Here is a 10,479-nt window from a genome sequence, read left to right on the forward strand (position 1 = left end):
TTCAGAGGAAGAATACTCATCAGAGCTCATGAATGGCAGAAGTAAGTCCAATGGAATCTCTATGGTCTCATTTTGAGCCTCAGATTCCCATGGTTCCTCATTGGGGAACTCATTGGAGGCCAGTGAACGTCCATTGAGGCCTCCCTCAGTGGCGTTCACTGCCTCTCTTTCCTCTCCAAATTCGGCCATGTTGATGGCTTTGCACTCTCCTTTTGGATTTTCTTCTGTATTGCTTGGGAGAGTACTAGGGGGGAGTTCAATAATTTTCTTGCTCAGCTGACCCACTTGTGCCTCCAAGTTTCTAATGGAGGACCTTGTTTCAGTCATGAAACTTTGAGTGGTTTTGATTAGATCAGAACCATGGTTGCTAAGTCAGAGTTATTCTGCTTAGAACTCTCTGTCTGTTGCTGAGAAGATGATGGAAAAGGTTTGCTATTGCTAAACCTGTTTCTTCCACCATTATTATTGTTGAAACCTTGTTGAGGTCTCTGTTGATCCTTCCATGAAAAATTTGGATAATTTCTCCATGAAGGATTATAGGTGTTTCCATAGGGTTCTCCCATGTAATTCACCTCTTCCATTGAAGGGTTCTCAGGATCATAAGCTTCTTCCTCAGATGAAGCTTCCTTAGTACTTCTTGGTGCATTTTGCATTCCAGACAGACTTTGAGAAATCATATTGACTTGTTGAGTCAATATTTTGTTCTGAGCCAATATAGCATTCAGAGTGTCAATCTCAAGAACTCCTTTCTTCTGACTAGTCCCATTGTTCACAAGATTTCTTTAAGAAGTGTACATGAATTGGTTATTTGCAACCATTTTAATCAGCTCTTGAGCTTCTGTAGGCGTCTTCTTCAGATGAAGAGATCCTCCAGCAGAGCTATCCAAAGACATTTTGGATAGTTCAGAGAGACCATCATAGAAAATACCTATGATGCTCCATTCAGAAAGCATATCAGAAGGACACTTTCTGATTAATTGTTTGTATCTTTTCCAAGCTTCATAGAGGGATTCTCCTTCCTTCTGTCTGAAGGTTTGGACTTCCACTCTAAGCTTACTCAATTTTTGAGGTGGAAAGAACTTTGCCAAGAAGGCATTGACTAGCTTTTCCCAAGAGTCCAGGCTTTCTTTAGGTTGTGAGTCCAACCATGTCCTAGCTCTGTCTTTTACAGCAAAAGGGAATAGCATAAGTCTGTAGACCTCAGGGTCAACCCCATTAGTCTTGACAGTGTCACATATTTGCAAGAATTCAGCTAAAAACTGATGAGGATCTTCCAATGGAAGTCCATGGAACATGCAATTCTGTTGCATTAGAGAAACTAATTGAGGCTTAAGCTCAAAGTTGTTTGCTCCAATGGCAGGGATAGAGATGCTTCTCCCATAGAAGTCGGGAGTAGGTGCAGTAAAGTCACCCAGCACCTTCCTTGCATTGTTGGCATTGTTGTTGTTTTCGGTTGCCATGTCTTCTTCTTCCTTGAAGATTTCTGTTAAGTCCTCTACATAGAGTTGTGCCTTAGCTTCTCTTAGTTTTCGCTTCAAGGTCCTTTCAGGTTCAGGATCAGCCTCAACAAGAATGCTTTTGTCTTTGCTCCTGCTCATATGAAAGAGAAGAGAATAAGAAAATGTGGAATCCTCTATGTCACAGTATAGAGATTCCTTGAGGTGTCAGAGGAAACGAAAAATGGAAGACAGAGGTAGAAAATTCGAACTTTATCAAGAAAGATGGAGTTCGAATTGTGTATTAAGGAATAGAGTTAGTCCATAAATGGAAAGATGTGAAGAGGGGAAGCAATTTTCGAAAATTAAGTAAAGGATTTTGAAAACATTTTGAAAAACACTACTTGATTTTCGAAAATAAAAGTGGGAAAGAAGTAAAGTGATTTTGAAAAAGATTTTGAAATTAGAAATCAAAAAGATTTGATTGAAAACTATTTTGAAAAAGATGTGGTTAAGAAGATATGATTGGTTTTAAGAAGATGTGATTGAGAAGATATGATTTGAAAAACATTTTAAAAAGATTTGATTTTGAAAATTAATGACTTGACTAATAAGAAAAGATATGATTCAAACATTAAACCTTTCTCAACAGAAAAGGCAACATACTCGAAATGTTGAATCAAATCATTAATTGGTAGCAAGTATCTTTGAAAATAGAAAGAAATTGATTTTGAAAACATTTGATTGAAAAGATTTGATTTTGAAAAACTTTAAAAACTTGAAAAAAAATTGGCATTAAAAACAGAATCTTCCCTCTTGTGCCATCCTAGCGTTAAACGCCCAGAATGGTGCACATTCTGGCGTTTAACGCCCAAAATTCTACCCTTTTGGGCGTTAAACGCCCAACCAGGTACCCTGGCTGGCGTTTAAACGCCAGTCTGTCCTTCTTCACTGGGCGTTTTGAACGCCCAGTCTTTTCTATGCAATTCCTCTGCAGTATGTTCTGAATCTTCAATTCTCTGTATTATTGACTTAAAAAGACACAAATTGAAAATATTTTTGGATTTTTAATAATAAGGAATAATCAAAATGCAACTAAAATCAAACAATGCATGCAAGACACCAAACTTAGCAGTTTGTATACTACTGACACTAATGAGAATGCATATGAGACACATAAACACTCAAGTCAACAGAATTCAAAGATCAAAATAAGAAATCATCAAGAATTACTTGAAGTTCCTTAAGGCACATGAATGAATGCATGCAATTGACACCAAACTTAAAATGAGACACTAGACTCAAACAAGAAATTTTTGGATTTTATGATTTTTGTAATTTTTTTTGGATTTTTCGAAAATTAAGTGAAAAGAGAAAATAAAGGTATCAAAATTCTAAATGAGAATTCCAGGAATCATGCAATATTTAGTCTAAGACTCCGGTCCAGGAATTAGACATGGCTTCACAGCCAGCCAAGCTTTCAAAGAAAGCTTCGGTCCAAAACACTAGACATGGCCAATGGCCAGCCAAGCCTTAGCAGATCACTGCTCCAAAAGCAAGATTGATAGAAATCAACAAGCTTTTGTGATAATAAGTTGAAACCTCGGTCTAATGAAATTAGACATGGCCTCTTAGCCAGGCAGACTTCAACAAATCATCATGAAACACTAGAATTCATCTTCAAGAATTCTGAAAAAAAAAATACCTAATCTAAGCAACAAGATGAACCGTCAGTTGTCCAAACTCAACAATCCCCGGCAACGGCGCCAAAAACTTGGTGCACGAAATTGTGATCAATACTTTTCACAAATCAAATAATCCCCGGTGATGAATCCAAAAACTTGGTGTTCAATACCATGGCATAAACACAACTTCGCACAACTAACCAGCAAGTGTACTGGGTCGTCCAAGTAATAAACCTTACGCGAGTAAGGGTCGATCCCACAGAGATTGTTGGTATGAAGCAAGCTATGGTCACCTTGTAAATCTCAGTCAGGCAAACTCAAATGGGTATGGTGATATACGAATAAAACATAAAGATAAAGATAGAGATACTTATGTAATTCATTGGAAGGAATTTCAGATAAGCGTATGAAGATGCCTTCCCTTCCGTCTCTCTGCTTTCCTACTGTCTTCATCCAATCCTTCTTACTCCTTTCCATGGGAAGCTTAAGCAAGGGTTTCACCGTTGTCAGTGGCTACCTCCCATCCTCTCAGTGGAAATGTTCAACGCACCCTGTCACGGCACGGCTATCCATCTGTCGGTTCTCGATCAGGCCGGAATAGAATCCAGTGATTCTTTTGCGTCTGTCACTAACGCCCCGCCCTCAGGAGTTTGAAGCACGTCACAGTCATTCAATCATTGAATCCTACTCAGAATACCACAGACAAGGTTAGACCTTCCGGATTCTCTTGAATGCCGCCATCAGTTCTAGCCTATACCACGAAGACTCTGATCTCACGGAATGGCTGGCTCGTTTGTCAGGCGAGCACTCGGTTGTCAGGCGATTAACCATGCATCGTGTATCAGGAATCCAAGAGATTTTCACCCAATCGAAGGTAGAACGGAGGTGGTTGTCAGTCACACGTTCATAGGTGAGAATGATGATGAGTGTCACGGATCATCACATTCATCAAGTTGAAGAACAAGTGATATCTTAGAACAAGAACAAGCGGAATTGAATAGAAGAACAATAGTAATTGCATTAATACTCGAGGTACAGTAGAGCTCCACACCTTAATCTATGGTGTGTAGAAACTCCACCGTTGAAAATACATAAGTGATAGTGTGATCATTGGCTTCGGCCCCAGAGAGGGAACCAGAAGAACCAAGATGAGATTACAATAGTAAAAGGTCCTACTTATAGAAAACTAGTAGCTTAAGGTTTACAGAGATGAGTAAATGACATAAAAATCCACTTCCGGGCCCACTTGGTGTGTGCTTGCGCTGAGCATTGATGCATTTTCGTGTAGAGACTCTCCTTGGAGTTAAACGCCAGCTTTTATGCCAGTTTGGGCGTTTAACTCCCAATTTGGTGCCAGTTCCGGCGTTTAACGCTGGAAATTCTGAGGGTGACTTTGAACGCCGGTTTGCGCCATCAAATCTTGGGCAAAAGTATGGACTATCATATGTTGCTGGAAAGCCCAGGATGTCTACTTTCCAACACCATTGAGAGCGCGCCAATTGGGCTTCTGTAGCTCCAGAAAATCCACTTCGAGTGCAGGGAGGTCAGAATCCAACAGCATCTGCAGTCCTTTTCAGTCTCTGAATCAGATTTTTGCTCAGGTCCCTCAATTTCAGCCAGAAAAAACCTGAAATCACAGAAAAACACACAAACTCATAGTAAAGTCCAGAAAAGTGAATTTTAACTAAAAACTAATAAAAATATACTAAAAACTAACTAGATCATACTAAAAACATACTAAAAACAATGCCAAAAAGCGTATAAATTATCCGCTCATCAGTTCTTCCTCTTGAAGATCCTATGGAGTGCTTGAGCTCCTCAATGTCTCTTCCTTGTCTTTGTTGCTCCTCTCTCATGATTCTTTGATCTTCTTTTATTTCATGGAGGAGGACGGAATGTTCTTGGTGCTCCACCCTTAGTTGTCCCATGTTGGAACTCAATTCTCCTAGGGAGGTGTTTAGTTGCTCCCAATAGTTTTGTGGAGGAAAGTGCATCCCTTGAGGCATCTCAGGGATTTGATGATGAGAGGGGTCTCTTGTTTGCTCCATCATCTTCTTAGTAATGGGCTTGTCCTCATCAATGGGGATGTCTCTCTCTATGTCAACTCCAACTGAATAACAGAGGTGACAAATGAGATGAGGAAAGGCTAACCTTGCCAAGGTAGAGGACTTGTCCGCCACCTTATAAAGTTCTTGAGCTATAACCTCATGAACTTCTATTTCTTCTCCAATCATGATGCTATGAATCATGATAGCCCGGTCTATAGTAACTTCGGACCGGTTGCTAGTTGGAATGATTGAGCGTTGGATAAACTCCAACCATCCTCTAGCCACGGGTTTGAGGTCATGCCTTCTCAATTGAACCGGCCTTCCTCTTGAATCTCTCTTCCATTGGGCACCCTCTTCACAAATGCATGTGAGGACTTGGTCCAACCTTTGATCAAAGTTGACCCTTCTAGTGTAAGGATGTTCATCTCCTTGCATCATGGGCAAGTTGAATGCCAACCTTACATTTTCCGGACTAAAATCCAAGTATTTCCCCCGAACCATTGTAAGCCAATTCTTTGGGTCCGAGTTCACACTTTGATCATGGTTTTTGGTGATCCATGCATTGGCATAGAACTCTTAAACCATTAAGATTCCGACTTGTTGAATGGGGTTGGTAAGAACTTCCCAACCTCTTCCTCGGATCTCATGTCGGATCTCCGGATATTCACTCTTTTTGAGTTTGAAAGGGACCTCGGGGATCACCTTCTTCAAGGCCACAACTTCATAGAAGTGGTCTTGATGCACCCTTGAGATGAATCTCTCCATCTCCCATGACTCGGAGGTGGAAGCCTTTGCCTTCCCTTTCCTCTTTCTAGAGGTTTCTCCGGCCTTGGATGCCATAAATGGTTATGGAAAAACAAAAAGTAATGCTTTTACCACACCAAACTTAAAAGGTTTGCTCGTCCTCGAGAAAAAGAGAAAAGAAGAGAGTAGAAGAAGAAGAAATGAAGTAGATGGAAATGGCTTTCTGGTTCGGCCAAAGGGGGAGAAGTAGTGTTTAGGTTGTGTGAAAATGAAGGAGTGAAGATGGGTTTATATAGGAGTGGGGAGAGGGGTAGGGTTCGGCTATGGGAGGGTGGGTTAGGGTGAAAAAGTGGTTTGAATTTGAATGGTGAGGTAGGTGGGGTTTTATGAAGGATGGATGTGAGTGGTGAAGAGAAAGATGGGATTTGATAGGTGAAGGGTTTTTGGGGAAGAGGTGTTGAGGTGATTGGTGAATGGGTGAAGAAGAAAGAGAGTGGTGGGGTAGGTGGGGATCCTGTGGGGTCCATAGATCCTGAGGTGTCAAGGAAAAGTCATCCCTGCACCAAGTGGTGAGCACAATTGCTCTTTGTGCCAATTCTGGCGTTAAACGTTGGGCTGGTGCCCATTTCTGGCATTTAACGCCAAGTTCTTGCCCTTTACTGGTGTTTAACGCCAGTCTGGTGCCCCTTTCTGGCGTTAAACGCCCAGAATGGTGCCAGACTGGGCGTTAAACGCCCATCTGCTAGCCTTACTGGCATTTAAACGCCAGCAGGTTCTTCCTCTAGGGTGTGCTGTTTTTCTTTCTGTTTTTCATTCTATTTTTGCTTTTTCAATTGATTTTGTGACTTCTCATGATCATCAACCTACAGAAAACATAAAATAACAAAGGAAAATAGATAAAATATAGCATTGGGTTGCCTCCCAACAAGCGCTTCTTTAATGTCAGTAGCTTGACAGAGGGATCTCATGGAGCCTCACAGATGCTCAGAGCAATGTTGGAACCTCCCAACACCAAACTTAGAGTTTGAATGTGGGGGTTCAACACCAAACTTAGAAGTTGGTTGTGGCCTCCCAACACCAAACTTAGAGTTTGACTGTGGGGGCTCTATTTGACTCTGTTTTGAGAGAAGCTCTTCATGCTTCCTCTCCATGGTGACAGAGGGATATCCTTGAGCCTTAAACACCAAGGATTCTTCATTCACTTGAATGATCAATTCTCCTCTATCAACATCAATCACAGCCTTTGCTGTGGCTAGGAAGGGTCTGCCAAGGATGATGGATTCATCCATGCACTTCCCAGTCTCTAGGACTATGAAATCAGCAGGGATGTAATGGTCTTCAACTTTTACCAGAACATCCTCTACAAGTCCATAAGCTTGTTTTCTTGAATTGTCTGCCATCTCTAGTGAGATTTTTGCAGCTTGCACCTCAAAGATCCCTAGCTTCTCCATTATAGAGAGAGGCATGAGGTTTACACTTAACCCTAGGTCACACAAGGCCTTCTTGAAGGTCATGGTGCCTATGGTACAAGGTATTGAAAACTTCCCAGGATCCTGTCTCTTTTGAGGCAGTTTCTGCCTAGACAAGTCATCCAATTCTTTGGTGAGTAAAGGGGGTTCATCCTCCCAAGTCTCATTACCAAATAACTTGTCATTTAGCTTCATGATTGCTCCAAGGTATTTAGCAACTTGCTCTTCAGTGACATATTCATCCTCTTCAGAGGAAGAATACTCATCAGAGCTCATGAATGGCAGAAGTAAGTTCAATGGAATCTCTATGGTCTCATTTTGAGCTTCAGATTCCCATGGTTCCTCATTGGGGAACTCATTGGAGGCCAGTGGACATCCATTGAGGTCTTCCTCAGTGGCGTTCACTGCCTCTTCCTCCTCTCCTAATTCGGCCATGTTGATGGCTTTGCACTCTCCTTTTGGATTTTCTTCTGTATTGCTTGGGAGAGTACTAGGAGGGAGTTCAGTAATTTTCTTACTCAGCTGACCCACTTGTGCCTCCAAATTTCTAATGGAGGACCTTGTTTCAGTCATGAAACTTTGAGTGGTTTTGATTAGATCAGAGACCATGGTTGCTAAGTCAGAGGTGTTCTGCTTAGAACTCTCTGTCTGTTGCTGAGAAGATGATGGAAAAGGCTTACCATTGCTAAACCTGTTTCTTCCACCATTATTGTTGTTGAAACCTTGTTGAGGTCTCTGTTGATCCTTCCATGAAAGATTTGGATGATTTCTCCATGAAGGATTATAGGTGTTTCCATAGGATTCTCCCATGTAATTCACCTCTTCCATTGAAGGGTTCTCAGGATCATAAGCTTCTTCTTCAGACGAAGCTTCCTTAGTACTGCCTGTTGCATTTTGCATTCCAGACAGACTTTGAGAAATCATATTGACTTGCTGGGTCAATATTTTGTTCTGAGCCAATATGGCATTCAGAGTATCAATCTCAAGAACTCCTTTCTTCTGATTTGTCCCATTGTTCACAGGATTCCTTTCAGAAGTGTACATGAATTGGTTATTTGCAACCATTTCAATTAGTTCTTGAGCTTCTGCAGGCGTCTTCTTCAGATGAAGAGATCCTCCAGTAGAGCTATCCAATGACATCTTGGACAGTTCAGACAGACCATCATAGAAAATACCTATGATGCTCCATTCAGAAAGCATGTTAGAGGGACACTTTCTGATTAATTGTTTGTATCTTTCCCAAGCTTCATAGAGGGATTCTCCTTCCTTCTGTCTGAAGGTTTGGACTTCCACTCTAAGCTTACTCAATTTCTGAGGTGGAAAGAACTTTGCCAAGAAGGCATTGACTAGCTTTTCCCAAGAGTTCAGGCTTTCTTTAGGTTGTGAGTCCAACCATATCCTAGCTCTGTCTCTTACAGCAAAAGGGAATAGCATAAGTCTGTAGACCTCAGGGTCAACCCCATTAGTCTTGACAGTGTCACAAATTTGCAAGAATTCAGCTAAAAACTGATGAGGATCTTCCAATGGAAGTCCATGGAACTTGCAATTCTGTTGCATTAGAGAAACTAATTGAGGCTTAAGCTCAAAGTTGTTTGCTCTAATGGCAGGGATAGAGATGCTTCTCCCATAGAAGTCGGGAGTAGGTGTAGTAAAGTCACCCAGCACCTTCCTTGCATTGTTGGCATTGTTGTTATTTTCGGCTGCCATGAGTTCTTCTTCTTTGAAGATTTCTGTTAGGTCCTCTACAGAGAATTGTGCCTTAGCTTCTCTTAGCTTTCGCTTCAAGGTCCTTTCAGGTTCAGGATCAGCCTCAACAAGAATGCTTTTGTCTTTGCTTCTGCTCATATGAAAGAGAAGAAAATAAGGAAATGTGTGGAATCCTCTATGTCACAGTATAGAGATTCCTTGAGGTGTCAGAGGAAAAGAAAAATGGAAGGCAGAAGTAGAAGAATTCGAACTTATCAAGAGAGATAGGGTTCGAATTATTCATTGAGGAATAGTGTTAGTCCATCAATAGAAGGATGTGAGAAGAGGGGAAGTAATTTTCGAAAATTAAGTAAAAGATTTTGAAAACATTTTGAAAAACACTAATTGATTTTTGAAAATAAAAGTGGGAAAGAAATCAAGTGATTTTTGAAAAAGATTTTGAAATTAGAAATAAAAAAGATTTGATTTTGAAAATTAATGACTTGGCTATCAAGAAAAGATATGATTCAAACATTAAACCTTTCTCAACAGAAAAGGCAACATACTTGGAATGTTGAATCAAATCATTAATTGATAGCAAGTATCCTTGAAAATAGAAAGAAATTGATTTTGAAAAAGATTTGATTGAAAAGATTTGATTTGAAAAAGATTTGATTTTAAAAAAATTTGAAAACTTGAAAAAAATTTGCATTGAAAACAGAATCTTCCCTCTTGTGCCATCCTGGCGTTAAACGCCCAGAATGGTGCACATTCTGGCGTTTAACGCCCAAACTACTACCCTTTTGGGCGTTAAACGCCCAGCCAGGCACCCTGGCTGGCGTTTAAATGCCAGTCTGTCTTCTTCACTGGGCATTTTGAACGCCTAGCTTTTTCTGTGTAGTTCCTCTGCTATATGTTCTGAATCTTCAATCCTCTGTATTATTGACTTGAAAAGACACAAATTAAAAATTTTTTGGATTTTTAATAATGAGGAATAATAAAAAAATGCAACTGAAATCAAATAACAATGCATGCAAGACACCAAACTTAGCAGTTTGTATACTACTGACACTAACAAAATGAGAATGCATATGAGACACATAAACACTCAAGTCAAGAGAATTTAAAAATCAGAGCAATGAAACCATCAAGAACAACTTGAAGATTAATGAAGACACATGCATGAATGCAAGAAGAACAGAAACATGCAATTGATACCAAACTTAACATGAGACACTAGACTCAACAAGAAACATAAAATATTTTTGGTTTTTATGATTTTGTAATATTTTTGGATTTTTCAAAAATTAAGTGGAAAAAGAAAATAAAGGTATCAAAATTCTTAATGAGAATTCCAGGAATCATGCAATGTTAGTCTAAAGCTTCAGTCTAAAGAAATTAGACATGGCTG

At 40.2% G+C, this 10,479-nt stretch overlaps 1 non-coding gene across 1 annotated transcript; it reads left to right on the top strand.

The window, feature by feature from the left end:
• The first annotated feature begins 947 nt into the window (after window positions 1-947).
• On the top strand, window positions 948-1,055 carry LOC112793396 (small nucleolar RNA R71). The gene has a single exon (XR_003198089.1). It is a non-coding gene; the product is annotated as a small nucleolar RNA R71 (small nucleolar RNA).
• Window positions 1,056-10,479: the final 9,424 nt, after the last annotated feature.

Source organism: Arachis hypogaea, chromosome 3, assembly GCF_003086295.3.
Source record: "Arachis hypogaea cultivar Tifrunner chromosome 3, arahy.Tifrunner.gnm2.J5K5, whole genome shotgun sequence".
Classification (NCBI taxonomy): domain Eukaryota; kingdom Viridiplantae; phylum Streptophyta; class Magnoliopsida; order Fabales; family Fabaceae; genus Arachis; species Arachis hypogaea.